At 40.4% G+C, this 18,235-nt stretch overlaps 1 pseudogene; it reads left to right on the top strand.

The window, feature by feature from the left end:
- The first annotated feature begins 936 nt into the window (after positions 1 to 936).
- Positions 937 to 3,367, top strand: LOC109698797 (GTPase IMAP family member 1-like; annotated as a pseudogene).
- The last annotated feature ends 14,868 nt before the right edge of the window (positions 3,368 to 18,235 follow it).

Below are 18,235 nucleotides of genomic sequence, written 5' to 3'. Positions count from 1 at the left end.
TCCCTGCTTTTCATGGAATGGCTAGCCAAGTGGGATTAGTTGAAAGTGAAGCTGGGGAAGTAGACAGAGGGGAGATGGAGGGGAGACGGTGCATTTGTGCTCAGGGACTGGGGGATCAGGTGAGCTTGGTCACAGTGTTCAATTGTGTTGAATAATGTTGGAACTAGGCATAGTCACACTATTAGACAAGCCTGAGGTTTTGGTAGAAGGACATCATCAACTGAAGAGAAGTGTCCCAGTCCCTCTGGCACATGGCACACATCTAGACACATTTAGACAAGACAAGGCTTTGGCTGGAAGACCACAGAGGCACAGATTTTCCAGATGGACTTAGATGTGTCTGTTTTCCAGTTTCCAAAAGAAGGTTCCAGCTTTCTTCTGGTTTATTTCCCTAAAGTGTGTCTCTAGGTCCCTGAGTGCATTTTCCAGTTCTCAGGGTCTACCTAAGTCTTTCCTGGCTGCTGAATCCCAGGGAAAACTTACTGTCCCAAGCTTATGCCACTGCCTAGAACTCCCTGGGGACGTTCGCATCCAAAGCTGCCCATTGCATGGAATAAATAGTACGACCTTCCCCTGGCCTTTTGTGTTTGGACTCCCTAAAAAGACAAATCCAAGCTCATCAAACACTCCCACACCATGGTTCTAACTCAAGGCCAGGATGCTGATCCTACTGAGGTTACTCTTGAAAATCCTGACGCTGTCCCTAAAAAGAATGAACACAATATGTTATTGTTGACCAAATGCAACTGCCAGCCCCTCCCCCAAAGCACACTGCTAGATGCTCAGATCCTTGTAGGCAGGAGTTCTGTCTTGTCACCTCAGGGTCCCCAGCTCTGAGGAGGGGACTTTCCCTGACACATTGTAGGTGGTTGTGCCCATTTGGAGGAATGAAGACATGAGTGAGCAAACCGTGTCAGGGTCTCTTTCAGGGAAGCAATGGGAGGATGGAAGATCGCACGAGATGAGGAGAACGCCTTTGGTAAGAACTTATTTCTACGCACGTCTTTGTGTTTGAGCTCAAGGTAAGAAAGCCATGGGGCTTACCAGGAAAGACAGAGGAAAGTCTCAGAGGGCCTAGGGCCTGGATGAAACAGCAAGAACCTGGGACCTGCATTTTGGCTGCTTCTTTGCCCCACCATGCTGTGGGACCCTGCATTCCCTCAGCACAAAGCAAGGATCATAACCCACTCCTGTCTCCAGAAACAGGGTGTAGAGGGTGTCAAATCAGGTACCAGAGTTGAACATCACGCGTCATCTGGCCTGTGTTTGAGAACAAGGATGGAGGGTTAAAACAGGTATTCTTTGTAGGCAGCAGCTTTAAGGCAGAGAAGAGAAGAAAGAAGAGGAGAACAGATCTTATCCAACCCCTTAACAACCCCCAGCACCCTGTATCATCCCCATTTTTGCAGAAGAGATGGAGCTTAGACCCAGCTCTTCTCCTAGGTTGTACAAGGAAGGCATGGGAAGTCTGTAGAGAGCTCTTAGCCACTGGCAGAACTGCCCAGGCCATTTTCCTCAGCTGGCTTGTTGAAGAGTCCTGCAGACACAAATATTAACAGGTCTGCCTGTGTGCAGAGGACAGACATAAAGTCAGAGAGCCAGTGTTAGGAATTAAAAGGAGTGTTTTCTGAAACTTCACATAGTGGGGGACCATCTGCAGTGCACGGATAAAGTTCAATACAGAAGGGAAAGATGGGGACAAATCGCCCAGGGACTCAGAAAGCTTGATGCAGATGTGGCTGCAAAGGTCTGGTTTAGGGGACAATGAAGTGTGTGTCATTCCCTTTGTTCTGAAGGCCAGAAGACCCCAGTTCCAAAGGAAAGTTGGTGTGACTGTGGTATTTACCCTCACAGGTCCAGAAGAGGACACCTGGTGCCCGCAGGAGCCCCAGCTGAGGCTCATGCTTCCTGGTTGGGCCCGGGAAGAGCGCCACTGGCAACAGCATCCTGGGCCACAAGACCTTCGTCTGCAAGCTCGGAGCCACATCTGTGACTAGGACCTGCACCTCTGTCAGCAGGTGGCAGGCCGGGTGGCACCTGGAAGTCATAGACACCCTTGACATCTTCAGCGCCCAAGTGGACCAGAGGGATACTGAGTACTAGGAGCAAGGTCGCTGCTACATGCTGTCAGCCCCAGGGCCACCCGTGTTGCTCCACCTGGGATGCTACACTGCCCAAGATAGGGAGGCACCAGGAATGTAAAAGAGCTGTTCGGTGAGGGTGTGGTGGCGCGGACCGTCGTCATCTTCACCAGGAAGGAGGACTGGCCGGTGGCTCCCTGCAGGTATATGTGTGTTGCATGGACAACGTGGCCTTGTGGAAACTGGTGGCTGAGTGTGGGGACCACGTCTGTACCCTGGACAACCGAGTGAGCCACCAACAGCCACCAAAGAGGGCCAGGTCCAGGAGCTGCTGGGCCTGGTTGAGGATCTGGTGAGAGAGCTCTGGGGTGCACACTACACCAACCAGGTGTATGGCCTAGTGCAGGCCCTGGGAAGTGCAGACCCAAAGGAGAGTCTCCAAAAGGTGGCAGAGGAGGTGGTGGCCTTCATGCAGAGGACCTGGTGGGCCTGGTTGCTGTCCCAGCTGTGGCAGTGTCAGAAGTCCTACAAAACCTGCTGGAGATGGAGCATGAGGGTCCTGCTGGGGAGCACCGTCCTGGTCTACCTTGTGCTCTACTGGCTGTGGTGGAGGGCTTTTCCAATACCAGGCCTTCCTATGGTCAAATGTGATTGACCCCTCAACTCATATTCACATTCCTCTTTGTCCTCTAGTATTCTGCATCTCAGGACCACAGACTCTTTTTTCCCTCCCATAATCTGCCAACTGCAGGGTTCAGCAAGGACCCGCAGCCACCTGGCTCCCTGAGCTTTCCCCTTACCCAAGCCCGATGTCTTCTCTCCTGAGAGATGGAGGCCTTTGTCCTCCCATTCCCTGTGTTCCCTACTGGACTGAGAGTGAGAACCAGCTCAAAGCTGCACATAGTGCATCCTTGTTGGTTTGAATTGAACCTGTCACTTCCATAAGTAAGTGCACCTGATTGTCGCGTTGTGTTAAAGGGAATCAATATTGGTAGATGCTCATTGAACAAAGACATCCCTACATGCAGAGAAACAAATGTGTGTGGGCACACACACATCCTGATGTCTCATCACAAAAGGACATACTGGAATGGAACTTTCCATGTGTACAGAAGGGAATGTCTTCATACATCCCCATTCAGATCCTTCCACACCTGAAGGCAGACAATACTGCAGGTCAAGGGGAAATGTGACCAGAGAATCAATTCCCACGGCCATGGAGGGCCTTCAGAAAGTGCCTCCAAGGAGCAGCTTTCTCACTGGCTTCCATCGTCACAGGGTAAATTATGCAAGACAAATAGGTTCTGAAAATCCTTTCAACTCAGAGATAAATCAAAACCATTTGAGGTCAGAAAGTTTTCTTTTATTTCTATCTCCCAAAGGGGGCTGTGTGGAGACAATGGGTCTATTATGATAGGAAATAGCTTCTCTAATACCACATGCATATCCAGGAAAGTCAGCTCTCTGGTCCAGGTAAAATGAGGCAGGTTTGCCTGTATTGCATATCTTCCTATTCCTCCACCAACACTTCCTTTGTCCCCAGTACCACCAATCTCACCCAAACTCCAGCTCACCTGTGATGCCATGTGATTCCATTCCTCTCTCCTATGGAATCTCATGCCAGTTGCCTTCACAGCCAGAGGTTCTCAGATTACTGATGACCTCAGATTACTCAAGAGGCGTGTTAAAAGGGAGAATAATCTGCAATAGCAGAACCCATATTGGATAGAGGCCCACACGTTCCTCACTGAAGGCATTGCAAACACCTTACAATGCCAAGTGCTGGGATTTGAAACTTCTTTAGCAGCAGAGGCCACTTGTGTATAAGGGATCTCCAACAGACCCCAGAGGGAGCTCTGATAGAGAATGCTGATTGGGTCTTGTTCACTTTTCAGTATACTTTTCTAGTGAATACACAGAAAAACTCTGCTATTGGCAATTTGCTGAGAAAGGGAATCATCACTGGTGAAAATAATTGTGACGACAAGAGTAGCAAGGCATCCACTGTAAGCAGTGGACCCAAATCAAGTAAGGAACATTTGATTCTACTTCCTCTTTGGTTGGGGAGAATGGGGTCTGAGGAGTTCCCAAGGGGCAGTGGCTGAGCTGGTGGGAATGTAGGAGGAACCCTTCAGGATCCCAAACTGGAAGGCAATTGTCTGCTTCAACCAACATCCATCTAAGGTTGAATCCAGGACATGTTGGGGAAGAGAGTGGAGTTTTGGATGTTGTTTTGGTTTGTTTGTTTGTCTTTTTTGGTTTTTTTGGCAGTACTGGGAGGCTGAACTCAGGGCCACATGTTTGCTAGGCAGGTGCTTTAACACTTGAACCACTTCATCAACCCACTTTGCATTTGTTAATTTTAAGATAGGATCTCACTTTTTTCCCAGGCCAACCTGGACTATGATCCTACTTTTTTGTGCTTCCCCATGTGTATACAAAGACAAGCACACGCCACCCTCCCAGCCATTGGTTGAGATGGGGTCTTGCAAACTTTTTAACATTTTGTTGGGCTGGCCACCAACCAAAAGCCTCCTGACCTTTGCCTCCAAAGTAGCCAGAATTATAGGCTTGAGCTACACCATATCAAGTCAAGAGAGTGTGTTTTGTAGGCAGGGTCTTATGGGGCTTTCTGTATATGGGTGGGACATGTGAAAAAGGATAAAGGATGCCACAGAAACTCTCTGGAACAAATTAATATATAAAAATAGTCTATAGGAGGTTAGCAAGATGGCAGAGGAGTAGAAACTTTCTCTGTTGGACTCACTAATAATAGTCTAGATAACAAAGAAGAGACAATAAAGAAGAACAAAAGATAGGAAGAACACTGGGAATCACAAAAGAGGGACAGCTGAAAAATATGGTAAAACAGAAAGGTAACAGAGTATCTATATATTATTTACTTATTTTTTTATTATTCATATGTGCATAAGTGCTTGGGTCATTCCTCCACCCTGCCCACACCCCCTACCTTACCACCCACTCCGTCCCCTCCCTCTCCTCCCCACCACCTCGCCACCCAGCAGAAACTATTTTGCCCTTATCTCTAATTTTGTTAAAGAGAGAGTATAAGCAATAATAGGAAGGAACAAGGGTTTTTACTAGTTGAGTTAAGGATAGCTATACAGGGAGTTGACTCACAGTAATTTCCTGTGCGTGTGTGTTACCTTCTAGGTTAATTCTTTTTGATCTAACCTTTTCTCTAGTTCCTGGTCCCCTTCTCCTATTGGCCTCAGTTGCTTTTAAGGTATCTGCTTTAGTTTCTCTGCGTTAAGGGCAACAAATGCTAGCTAATTTTTTAGGTGTCTTACCTATCCTCATAGCTCCCTTATGTGCTCTCACTTTTGTCTTGTGATCAAAGTTCAATCCCCTTGTTGTGCTTGCCCTTGATCTAATGTCTGCATATGCAGGAGAACATACAATTTTTGGTCTTTTGGGCCAGGCTAACCTCACTCAGAATGATGTTCTCCAATTCCATCCATTTACCAGCGAATGATAACATTTCGTTCTTCTTCATGGCTGCATAAAATTCCATTGTGTATAGATACCACATTTTCTTGATCCATTCGTCAGTGGTGGGGCATCTTGGCTGTTTCCATAACTTGGCTATTGTGAATAGTGCCGCAATAAACATGGGTGTGCAGGTGCCTCTGAAGTAACCTGTGTCACAGTCTTTTGGGTATATCCCCAAGAGTGGTATTGCTGGATCAAATGGTAGATCAATGTTTAGCCTTTTAAGTAGCCTCCAAACTTTTTTCCAGAGTGGTTGTACTAGTTTACATTCCCACCAGCAGTGTAAGAGGGTTCCTTTTTCCCCCGCATCCTTGCCAACACCTGTTGTTCGTGTTGTTGCTAATGAAGGCTATTCTAACAGGGGTGAGGTGGAATCTTAGCATGGTTTTAATTTGCATTTCCTTTATTGCTAGAGATGGTGAGCATTTTTTCATGTGTTTTTTGGCCATTTGAATTTCTTCTTTTGAGAAAGTTCTGTTTAGTTCACTTGCCCATTTCTTTATTGGTTCATTAGTTTTGGGAGAATTTAGTTTTTTAAGTTCCCTATATATTCTGGTTATCAGTCCTTTGTCTGATGTGTAGCTGGCAAATATTTTCTCCCACTCTGTGGGTGTTCTCTTCAGTTTCGAGACCATTTCTTTTGATGAATGGAAGCTTTTTAGCTTTATGAGGTCCCATTTATCTATGCTATCTCTTAGTTGCTGTGCTGCTGGGGTTTTGTTGAGAAAGTTCTTACCTATACCTACTAACTTCAGAGTATTTCCTACTCTTTCCTGTATCACCTTTAGAGTTTGTGGTCTGATATTAAGATACTTGATCCATTTTGAGTTAATATTGGTATAGGGTGATATACATGGATCTAGTTTCAGTTTTTTGCAGACTACTAACCAGTTTTCCCAGCAGTTTTTGTTGCAGAGGCTGCTATTTTTTCCATGGTATATTTTTAGCTCCTTTGTCAAAGACAAGTTGATTATAGTTGTGTGGCTTCATATCTGGGTCCTCTACTCTGTTCCACTGGTCTTCATGTCTGTTTTTGGGCCAGTACCATGCTGTTTTTATTGTTATTGCTTTGTAATATAGTTTGAAGTCAGGTATTGTGATACCTCCAGCATTGTTCTTTTGACTGAGTATTGCCTTGGCTATTCATGGCCTCTTGTGTTTCCATATAAATTTCACAGTAGATTTTCAATCTCTTTAATGAATGTCATTGGAATTTTGATGGGAATTGCATTAAACATGTAGATTACTTTTGGGAGTATCGACATTTTTACTATGTTGATTCTACCAATCCATGAGCATGGGAGATCTCTCCACTTTCTATAGTCTTCCTCAATCTCTTTCTTCAGAAGTTTATAGTTTTCCTTCTAGAGGTCGTTCACATCTTTTGTTAGGTTTACACCTAGGCATTTGATTTTTTTTGAGGCTATTTGTAAATGGAATTGTTTTCATATATTCTTTCTCAGTTTGTTCATTTTTAGTGTATAGAAATGCTAATGATTTTCCTATGTTGATTTTATATCCTGCTACCTTGCTGTAGCTATTGATGGTGTCTGAGTAGAGTTTTTTGGGTCTTTAAGGTATAGGATCATGTCGTCTGCAAATAGGGATATTTTGACAGTTTCTTTACCTATTTGTATTCCTTTTATTCCTTCTTCTTGCCTAATTGCTCTGGCTAGGAATTCCAGTACTATGTTGAATAGGAGTGGAGATAGTGGGCATCCTTGTCTGGTTCCTGATTTTAGAGGGAATGGTTTCAGTTTTTCTCCATTAAGTATAATGCTGGCTGTAGGTTTGTCATATATAGCTTTTATAATGTTGAGGAACTTTCCTTCTATTCCTAGTTTTCTTAGAGCTTTTATCATGAAATGGTGTTGGATCTTATCAAAGGCTTTTTCTGCATCTATTGAGATGATCAAGTGGTTTTTGTCTTTGCTTCTGTTAATGTGGTTTATTACGTTTATTGATTTTTGTATGTTGAACCACCCCTGCATTCCTAAGATGAAGCCTACTTGGTCGTGGTGAATAATGTTTTTGATGTGTTGTTGAATTCAGTTTGCCATTATTTTGTTGAGGATTTTTGCATCAATGTTCATTAAGGAGATTGGCCTATAGTTCTTCTTTTTGGAGGTGTCTTTGCCTGGTTTTGGGATAAGTGTAATACTGGCTTCATAAACTGTGTTCAGCAGTTTTCCTTCCCTTTCTATTTCATGGAACACTTTAAGGAGGGTTGGTATCAGTTCTTCTTTAAAGGTCTGATAGAATTCAGCAGAGAATCCATCAGGTCCTGGACTTTTCTTTTTGGGTAGACTCTTGATTGCTGCTTCAATTTCATTTTGTGTTATAGATCTATTCAGGTGATTAATATCCTCTTGGTTCAGTTTTGGATGATCATAAGTGTCTAGAAATCTGTCCATTTCTTTAAGATTTTCAAATTTATTTGAATATAGGTTTTCAAAGAAGTCTCTGATGATTTCTTGGACTTCCATTGTGTTTGTTGTTATCTCCCCTTTTGCATTCCTGATTCTACTAATTTGGGTTTTTTCTCTCCTCATTTTAGTCAGGTTTGCCAGGGGTGTGTTGATCTTGTTTATTTTTTCAAAGAACCAACTTTTTGTTTCATTAATTCTTTGTATGGTGTTTTTGGTTTCTATTTCATTGGTTTCAGCTCTTATTTTTATTATTTATCTCCTATTTGTTTTGGGATTTGCTTGTTCTTGTTTTTCTAGGAGTTTGAGATGTATCATTAGGTCATTGATTTGGGTCTTTCAGTCTTTTTAATGTATGCACTCATGGCTATAAACTTTCCTCTCAGGACTGCCTTTGCTGTGTCCCATAGATTCTGGTAGGTTGTGTTTTCATTTTCATTGACTTTCAGGAACTTTTTAATTTCTTCTTTTATTTCATCAATGACCCATTGTTCATTAAGTAATGAGTTATTCAGTTTCCAGCTGTTTTCATGTTTTTGTCTTTACTTTTGTTGTTGAGTTCTAGTTTTATTGCATTGTGATCAGATCATATGCACGGTATAACTTCTATTTTCTTATATTTGCTGAGTCTTGCTTTGTGCCATAGGATATGATCTATTTTGGAGAAGGTTCCATGGGCTGCTGAGAAGAATGTATATTGTGTAGAAGTTGGATGAAATGTTCTATAGACATCAAGTAGGTCCATTTGATCTATTGTATATTTTAGATCTTGGATTTCTTTATAGATTTTTTGTTTGGATGACCTATCTATTGATGATAATGGGGTGTTGGGAAAGTCTCCCACAACCACTGTGTTGGAGTTAATATATGCTTTTAGATCTTTCAGGGTATGTTTGATGAAATTGGGTGTGTTGACATTGGGTGCATATAGGTTGATAATTATTATTTCCTTTTGGTCTATTTCCCCTTTTATTAGTATGGAATGTCCTTCTTTATCTCATTTGATCAATGTAGGTTTGAAGTCTACTTTGTCAGAGATAAGTATTGCTACTCCTGCCTGTTTTGGGGGCCATTGGCTTGGTAAATCTTCTTCCAGCCTTTCATCCTAAGCCTATGCTTATTTCTGTTGGTGAGATGGGTCTCCTGTAAGCAACAAATTGTTGGATCTTCCTTTTTAATCCATTTCGTCAAGCGGTGTCTTTTGATGGGTGAGTTAATTCCGTTAACATTAAGTGTTAGTATTGATAGGTATGTGGTGATTCCTGTCATTTAGTTGTCTTAGTTGTTTGAAGGTTTGATTGTGTGTACCTAAGTTGAAGTTACTCTCTACTGTCTTGCTTTTTCTTTTCCTGTAGTTTGGTGCTGCCTGTCCTTTCATGGTTATGGTGAGTTTCACTTTCTGTGTGCAGAATCCCTTGAAGAATCTTTTGTAGTGGTGGCTTTGTGGTCACATATTGTTTTAGTTTCTGCTTATCATGGAAGACTTTTATTGCTCCATCTATTTTGAATGATAGTTTTGCTGGGTAGAGTATCCTGGGGTTGAAGTTATTTTCATTCAGTGCCCAGAAGATCTCTCCCCAAGCTCTTCTTGCCTTTAATGTTTCTGTTGAGAAGTCTGCTGTGATTTTGATGGGTTTACCTTTGTATGTTATTTGTTTTTTCTCTCTTACAGCCTTCAATATTCTTTCCTTAGTTTCTGAACTTGTTGTTTTAATGATGATATGTCATGGGGTAGTTCTATTTTGATCTGGTCTCTTTGGTGTCCTGGAGGCCTCTTGCATTTGTATGGGAATATCTTTCTCTAGATTTGGGAAATTTTCTGTTATTATTTTGTTGAATATATTACACATTCCCTTTGCTTACATCTCTTCTCTTTCTTTGATGCCCATGATTCTCAAGTTTGGTCTTTTGATGGAGTTGGTGAGTTCTTGCATTTTCTTTTCACAGGTCTTGAGTTGTTTAATTAACAGTTCTTCAGTTTTTCCTTTAATTACCATTTCATCTTCGAGTTCTGAGATTCTGTCTTCTGTTTGTTCTATTCTGCTGGATTGGCTTTCTATTTTGTTTTGCAGTTCTGTTTCATTCTTTTTTCTGAGGTTTTCCATATCCTGTGTGGTTTCCTCTTTAATGTTGTCTATTTTTGTTTTGAGTTCATATATCTCTTTATTAATCATGTTCTCTGTTTCACTTTGGTGTTTATACAGTGCTTCTATGGTTTTCTTTATTTCTTCTTTTATTTTTTCAAATTCTCTATTTTTGTTGTCTTGGAATTTCTTGAGTGTCTCCTGTACATTTTGGTTGACCATATCCAGTACCATCTCTATAAAATTCTCATTGAGTACCTGTAGTATGTCTTCTTCTAAATTATTCTTGTGGGCTTCATTGGGTTCTTTGGCATAGTTTATCTTCATTTTGTTCTAGTCTGTATCTGAGTATCTGTTTTCTTCATTTCCCTCTGGTTCCTGTACTAATTTTTTGCTGTGGGGAAACTGGTTTCCTTGTTTTTTCTGTCTTCATGTCATTGCCCTTGGTGTTTTTATTGTCCCTGTACTGTGTGCAATTAAGTAATTTTCTGGCTTTTAATAATAACACTGGTGATATTTAGAATGGAAAGGAGAGAGGGGATGAAAAGGAAAGAAGTTAAAGGAAAAGGGAAAAACAAATAAACAAGTAGAAAACAAAACAAAACAAAAATTTTTGAGGGTTAGGATTTTGCTTTGTCTGAAACAAAGCAACTACTCAATGGGCTAGAATTGGATTCTAAAGCAAGGAAAATCACAAGTATAAGGGTGTCTTCAAGGCAATAATTATCTGGTATCCTAGATAAATGAGCACAGCCACTCTTGTCTCCTAAGAAAAGGTCATATATAACTCATTCAGTAAAATAAGAAGAGAAACACAGGGGAAAGGCTCCAAGGAGAGCTTTGTTTTTTTTTAAAGGTGTTAGGCAAGGTCTTGGAGCAAGAACAGGTATAGGCAGGAGATTGTGCATTTAAGACTTTGTCTTTTACCAGGCAGTTTGAAGAGGAAGAATTGAACTTAGTTCTCGAGTTCTTAGGTTTATGGATATTCTAATACAAAAAGATACTATATATGCATGAGCCTAAAATAAAGGAATGGGGGACTCCAGGAAGATTTCTTTGGCCTTGAAACAATGACCATGGCCTCACATTGCAGGAAGAGAACGCACGAGTCAGAAGCAAACGGAACTGGCACCTTGTTCCAAAAGCCGAATAAAGAGTGGAAACAGTTTGCAACGCCTGGGAATACCTTAAAAGCAACTGAGGCCAATAGGAAAAGGGGACCAGGAACTAGACAAAAGGTTAGATCAAAAATAATTAACCTAGAAGTTAACACACACGCACAGGAAATTAATGTGAGTCAATGCCCTGTATAGCTATCCTTATCTCAACCAGCAAAAACCCTTGTTCCTTCCTATTATTGCTTATACTCTCTCTACAACAAAATTAGAAATAAGGGCAAAATAGTTTCTGCTGGGTATTGAGGGGGTGGGTGGGAGAGGGAGGGGGCAGAGTGGGTGGTAAGGGAGGGGGTGGGGGCAGGGGGGAGAAATGAACCAAGCCTTGTATGCACATATGAATAATAAAAGAAAAAAAGTTTCAAAGATATAAACAGGGAGAGACAGTGTACTAATCAACTGTAAGCTGAAAAGGCATTAGAGAGACCGAGAGAGGATTGAAAATAAAAATAAAAAGAATAAAGATAAGAATAAAAATAAAAAACAAGTAAATGAATGAAAAAATATATATTTATAAAATAAATAAAATAAAATAAAAAATAAATAATAAATAATATAAAAATAAAAAACCCTCCAATTTCAAATGCAATGAAGTTTCAGTCTTAATAATTTTGATGTTTGTCCCTCAGCCTCCAATCCTGGAGATGATGCCTCAGATATTGTTCTGTGGTTGTCTCATCAACAGGGAAAAATAAAATAGAACAAAACTGCACAAAACAAAAAAAACCCACAAAGTGTCCCAAGTTCAAATGCAATACAGTTTCAGTAAGTTTTTCAGCTTGCAGGTGTAGTTTGGTTGTTTTCTCATCAAAGGTAGGGAGAGAGAAAAAAAGAGTCTGGAGACAGTTCTGTGAATGGTATCTGTGGCTGTGGCTTGCCTGCCGCTGCTGTCAGCCTGCTGTTGCTGGCGGCGTTATTTATGCAGATCTCAGGGGTGAGCTTAGCACTCACCTGGCCCTGCAGGCTTTGTTTACTCAGAGTCCTGTGAGCGAGCTGCTGCTACAAGCTTTCCCCTTTCCAAGCACACTAGGGAAGGTGACACTGCACCTGCTTTCTCAGGCCTGCGTGTTTATTTACAGTTCATGTGGGAAGTGGGTCTTTCCCCCTCTCCTGTGGAGTTTTCCTCCCACTGCCACTTTTACAAGCTTTCCTGCTCCTGGTTGCTGGGCGCAGGCCCCTGCTCTCGCCCTCTCGGGCCAGGCCCGGCTTGTTTATTTACAGTTCTGTGAGGGATTCCCCTCCCCCCTCTTTGGCGCTCAGGGTGCCCCACCCTCTTTGCTATGTGTCTTTATTGTTCTTATTGCTTATTACTCAGTTTCTCTTTTTTCCCTGGGTGGGGGTTGGTCTGTCCAGGGGGCTATGCTGACCTGGCCCAGGGTTGTCTGTGGAAGAACCGCATGCCGCTTAGCTCACCTTGTCCACGTCTTCCCAAGCCGTCTGAGCGCAGGCGTCTGGCAGTGGCCTGGGAGCCCTCCTGGTTTCTCTGTTCAATGTGAAGTGGAGATGCTCTGTGCAGGCTGGAGTGTGGAGGGGTCAAAGTTTTGCCTCTTCTCGGTGGTTTTTTCTGTAAGGTGTATCTCCAGCATCTCTCCATGATTTCACTTTAGGAGGCTTGCTTTCTGCTTCCTCCCTCTAGCCACCATCTTGGAATCTCAGTAACAGAGTATATTAAGAAACACTTTGTGGCTCTAGCCCCAGCTCTCCTGGGGAAAGGGAAACCTAAAGATAAGCCTGGCAACCTGTACAACAGACTGGCAGACCTTGCTGAAGGATAAAAGCTACCTACACGTCCCACAAACCCTAACCCTTGTGTAGGGATTTGACAGTACAGTTTCTTCCCCAGCATGATAGGTCAGAATCAGACAAGACAATCTTTCATTTCCCATACCTTAAAGAGATGTGGCAAGGGGCCATCTTGACAGAGGGCTTCCTGATTGAGACTCAGGGGTTTTTGAGGTACTCAGGGGGTCTTGAAAACAATGAGCAATCACAGATGATGTCTTGAGACACCTGGCCACAGTATAGGAGAGGGGATGGCTATAAAGGGCTCATGAGATGGGGAAGCTTGGATTTGGGGTGACCTGAGAAATTAAGGGAACTTGGGAAGGGAAAGGCACAGTGTTGGTGGCCCCACCCTAACTGATTGGGAAAAATTTCAAAAACGAAGCACCTAGCCTTTGCTAGCAGGGATCTCAGGTTATGCAAGTTGCTCACAGGTGGCCTGCAAACAAGTGAACTTTGAGACTGAGCAACCCAAGGGATTTGAAATCTGGGACTCTTAGGCATATTGTCTGTGAGGTAGACTGTCAAAAGAGCTGAACTTAGAGAGGGACAGGTTTTGGTAGGGTCAATCTGAGGGCTCCTGGTAGAAGCCTTCCAAAAGCCCAGAAATCTATGGATTCCCCACCCCATACAGTGACAGCAGCTCCATTGACAGGCCTATTCACAGAACAAGTGGCCAAGCCCACTCAGATCTGTCCACATTTCAACAGGAAGTCTCCCCCACCATCTACGGATGCCCTACTGTCTCCAAACAATTTTGCTGGCAAATGCTTTTTAAGAGAATTGCTCTGGAGTGTATCAACCACATGGTATGAGATGCCCTGTCCCACCTCCAGATCCCTGCCTATACCTCTAAGCTACTTGTAAAAACCTCTTAACTGGAAAATCAGCCTACCAGGCTAACAAGAGCTGCAATCATCCCCCTCTCCTGAAGCTGCTCTGATAACAACCATAGCAAGAGGGACTAACTTGGCCAAAACACAGGAAATGTTAACACTTCTTTCCAGTGAGAAACATAAACTGTTCTTCTTTTTATCTAATTTGTTTTCCTGTGGTTGTTTCTTTCTTTCTTTTAAATTGGGATCATTATTGTCAGAATAATTTTTTTTTCATTTTTGCCTTATTTCTTATTTTTTCCCATTACTTCCCAAACTATTGTGTGTTATAACTATATAGTGCTCTCCCATACTATTATCCCTTGTACCTATCTCCCCTTCCTCCAATACTTTTCAATCAGTGTTAAACTCCCAGATTATCTCCCTTAGGAACCAGAGTTCATTCCCACATAAACTTAGAGGGAGATGTTTAAGGACTCTGATTGTTTTTTTCTCATTGAAATATTTGGTTTATTTCTGAATTGTTGACCATTAGGTTCTCCACTTCTGTGAGAAAGTCAAAGAGAAACTTAGTCCAACAGATATGTAAAACACAGTGTAGAAATTTAAATAAGAGAAACCAAGGCACTACATTCCCACAAAATCCCTGCAACAGCACAACTAAATGCAAGGTTAATGAAATGTCTGATAGAGAATCAAAAGCTTACTATTAAAATGATCAATGACTTCAAAGAGAAATATAATAAACAGATAAATGAGGTTAATAAATCAATTCAAGATCTAGATAAAAGAGTCAGAAACATGGAAAAGAAATTCAGTAAGTAAGTGGAAACTATGAAAAAAAAAAAACCCAAGTAGAAATGCTAAAATCGAAAACCCCAATAAATCAAATAAAAACCACAGTGGATAGTATTATTGACAGACAAGATCAAACAGAAGGAAGAAGAATATAAGGATGGAGGACAAAATTGAGGATATTGTATGCAATCACAAAGAAAAGACAAATAAATATGATCACTGCATACAGGAACTCTGAGAAAAGACAAAAATATCAAATCTAAGAATTCACAGGGTGGAAGAAGGAACTGAATACAAATGAAAGGCATAGGAAACCTATTCAATGAAATCATAGCAGAAAATTTCCCAACTCTATGTAATGATATAAACACTCATATACAGGAGGCATTTCAAACTCCAAATAGACATGACCAGAAAATAACAACTCTATGTTAAATCATAGTTAAAATGCCCAAACTAGAGATGAGAGGATATTGAAAACTGCAAGAAAAAAAATCAGTTTATGTACAAAAGTAAACACTGAAGAATCACCTCATACCTCTTAACACAATCCTAAAAGTTGGAACAACAAGAAGCAATGTAATTCAAGTTCTGAAAGATAATATTTGCCAACCAAGAATACATTATCCAGCAATGCTATCTTTCAACCTGAATGGAGAAATAAAGACCTTTAAGAAAAGGCCAAGCTAAAGTAGTTCATATCCATCAAGACTTCATTACAAAAGATACACAAGGAAATATTTCACACAGAAGAGAAAGAAAAACAATCACAAAAATCAGAGGTCAAGAAAGAATAAAACTCCAAGGGAAAATGATGAAGCCATGAGGCTAGGAAAGTATCAAGCATGACCACCTCAGTAAAACAACAAAATCTGAGAATGAACAATGGCAAAAGTAAAGAACAATCAACCCAAGACTCAACCTGGAAAAAAAAAAAGCAATAGAAACACTAGAATCAGAAAATATCGTCAATCATAACCCTAAATGTAAGTGGATTTAACTCTTCAGTCAAAAGACATAGATGCCTGAATGGATCAAAAAGCAAGATCCAATAATCTGTTGTCTACAGAAACATACCTTACAACCAAAGACACACACAAACTAAAAGTGGAAGGTTGGAAAATGATATACCAGGCATGTGGAGATCAAAAGCAAGCAGGAGTAACTACTCTCATATCAGACAAAGCATACTTTAAGCAAAAAGTTAATCAGAAGAGATAATAGTCCCTACTTACTACTAAAGGGAACAATCCAACAAGAAGATATAATAATTCTAAATATATATGCAGCAAACATCAGTGTTCCTAAGATTATAAATCAAACGCTTTGGAGGTTCAGATATAATAACAGTGGAAGATCTCAATACCCCACTGTTATCAATAGACAGAACATCTAGATCAAAAATTAATTACATGATATCATGGACAAAATGGACTTAACAAACATTTATAGAGTATTCCACCCGACAACAGCAGATTACACATTTTTCTCAGCAGCAAATGGAACTTTCTCCAAAATAATAGCAATCTACATAATTAAAGCAAATCTCAACAAGTAGAAAAAAGTTGAAATAATTCTCTGTATCCTAACAGACCATATGGAATAAAATTAGAAATAAATGGCAAGGAAAACTACAAAAACCATTCAAACTAATTGAGATTGAACAACACAATTTTGAATGATCAATGTGTCATTGAAGAAATTAACAAATTCCTAGATTTAAATGAAAATGAGAACACAACTTACCACATCCTGTTGGACATGGCAAAGGCAGTCATAACTTTATATGGAACTTTATAGCCAGGAACACCAACATCAGAAAATTAGAGCAATTCCAAATAAGCAATATGAAGATGCATCTCAAACTCTTAGAAAAACAAGAACAAACCATCCCAAGAGTAGTTAAGGGAGATTATAAAGTGAGGGAAGAAAATGATTAAAAAGAGACCTAAAGAACAATATAATGAATCAATGAAACTAAAAGCTGATTCTTGAAAAAGATAAAAAAGATCAACAAACCTTTAGCCAAACTAACCAAATAAAGAAAGGAGAAGATCCAAATCAATAAGATCATATATTAAAAAGGCTATATGACAACCAACACACTACTGAAATTCATAAGATCATATGTTTTGAAAACCTATACTCCAGCAAGTTGGAAAAACCAGAAATAGATAAATTACATGAAACCTATGACCCATCAAAATTGAACCAAGAGAGCATAAACAACTTAAACAGATCTATTATCAAGTAATGAGATTGAGACAGTTATAAAGGACCTCCCAACAAAGAAAACGTCAGGCCCAGATGGAATCACTGCTGAATTCTATCACCAATGTACCTCAAACTATTTTTTAAAAAATACAAAGGAAAAGAATACTACCAAACACATTCTCTAAAACCAGTATTTCTCTAATACCATTATCAGGCAAAGACACACCAAGAAAGATTTATAGGCCAATATCCCTGATGAACACAGATCCAAAAATGCTCAAAAAATAGTTGCAAACTGAATCTAACAATGCATTAAAAAGACCATTCACCATAAACAAGTAGGTTTCATTCCTGGGATGCAAGGATGGTACAAAATATACAAATGAAAAAATGTGATACACACATAGAAAGAATAAAGGACAAAAACCACATCATCATCATCTCAACAAATGCACAAAAAGTCTTGACAAAGTTCAACATTCTTTCATAATTAAAATCTGAAGAAACTAGGAATAGAAGGTACATATATCAAAATTATAAAAGCTATATATGACAAACATAGCCAATATCATACTAAATGGGGAAAAACTGAAATGATTTCCTCTAAAATCAGGAAAAAGATAAGAGTGTTCCCTCTCCCACATTTTATTCAATATAGTCCTGGAATTTCTAGCCCAAGCAACATGATGGAAGAAAGAAATAAAAGGAATCAAGTACAACTACATGTTACAACACAAGTGACACCTGAAATCGTTAGGCTAAGTGAAAGAAGTCAGACAAAAAAGATTGCAGATGCATGATTCCATTTATACAGACAGTCCAGAAATTGGTGTGGGCTTATGAATGTGTCCTTAAGACAGTTTCAAGCTAAACATTGTGGTACATGCCTATATTCCCAGCACTGGGGAAGCTGAAGCAAAGGAATCATGAATTTGAAGACATCTGAGCTACATAATGAGACCATGTCTCAAAAACAAAAAAAAAAAAAAAATTTCACTTTAGTTCTTTGCACTCTACTGGCACTTATACTCACCTTTGCTTTTTCAGTTTTTCTCCACTCTCTTTGTGCCCCCAGAAAATATATGTTGATATGCTAAGAACTAGTACCTTGGAATGTGACCTCATTTGGAAATAGGAACAATGCAGATTTAATTGGGTTTACATCATTAAGATGGGCCTTAATCCAATATGCCTGATATCCATAAAATAAGAAAGAAAATGGGACCCAAACACATACAGAGTCAAGGCAGCCAAGAGAAATGCAGGTGTATGTTGCAGTTAAACCAGCACAGGCCAACGAACCTAGGCTAGGAAAACCTGGATGAT

The sequence above is a fragment of the Castor canadensis genome, chromosome 2 (assembly GCF_047511655.1).
Source record: "Castor canadensis chromosome 2, mCasCan1.hap1v2, whole genome shotgun sequence".
Classification (NCBI taxonomy): Eukaryota; Metazoa; Chordata; class Mammalia; order Rodentia; family Castoridae; genus Castor; species Castor canadensis.
Note: the sequence above shows the minus strand (reverse complement) of the source record. Positions and strands in the feature narration are given on the sequence as shown.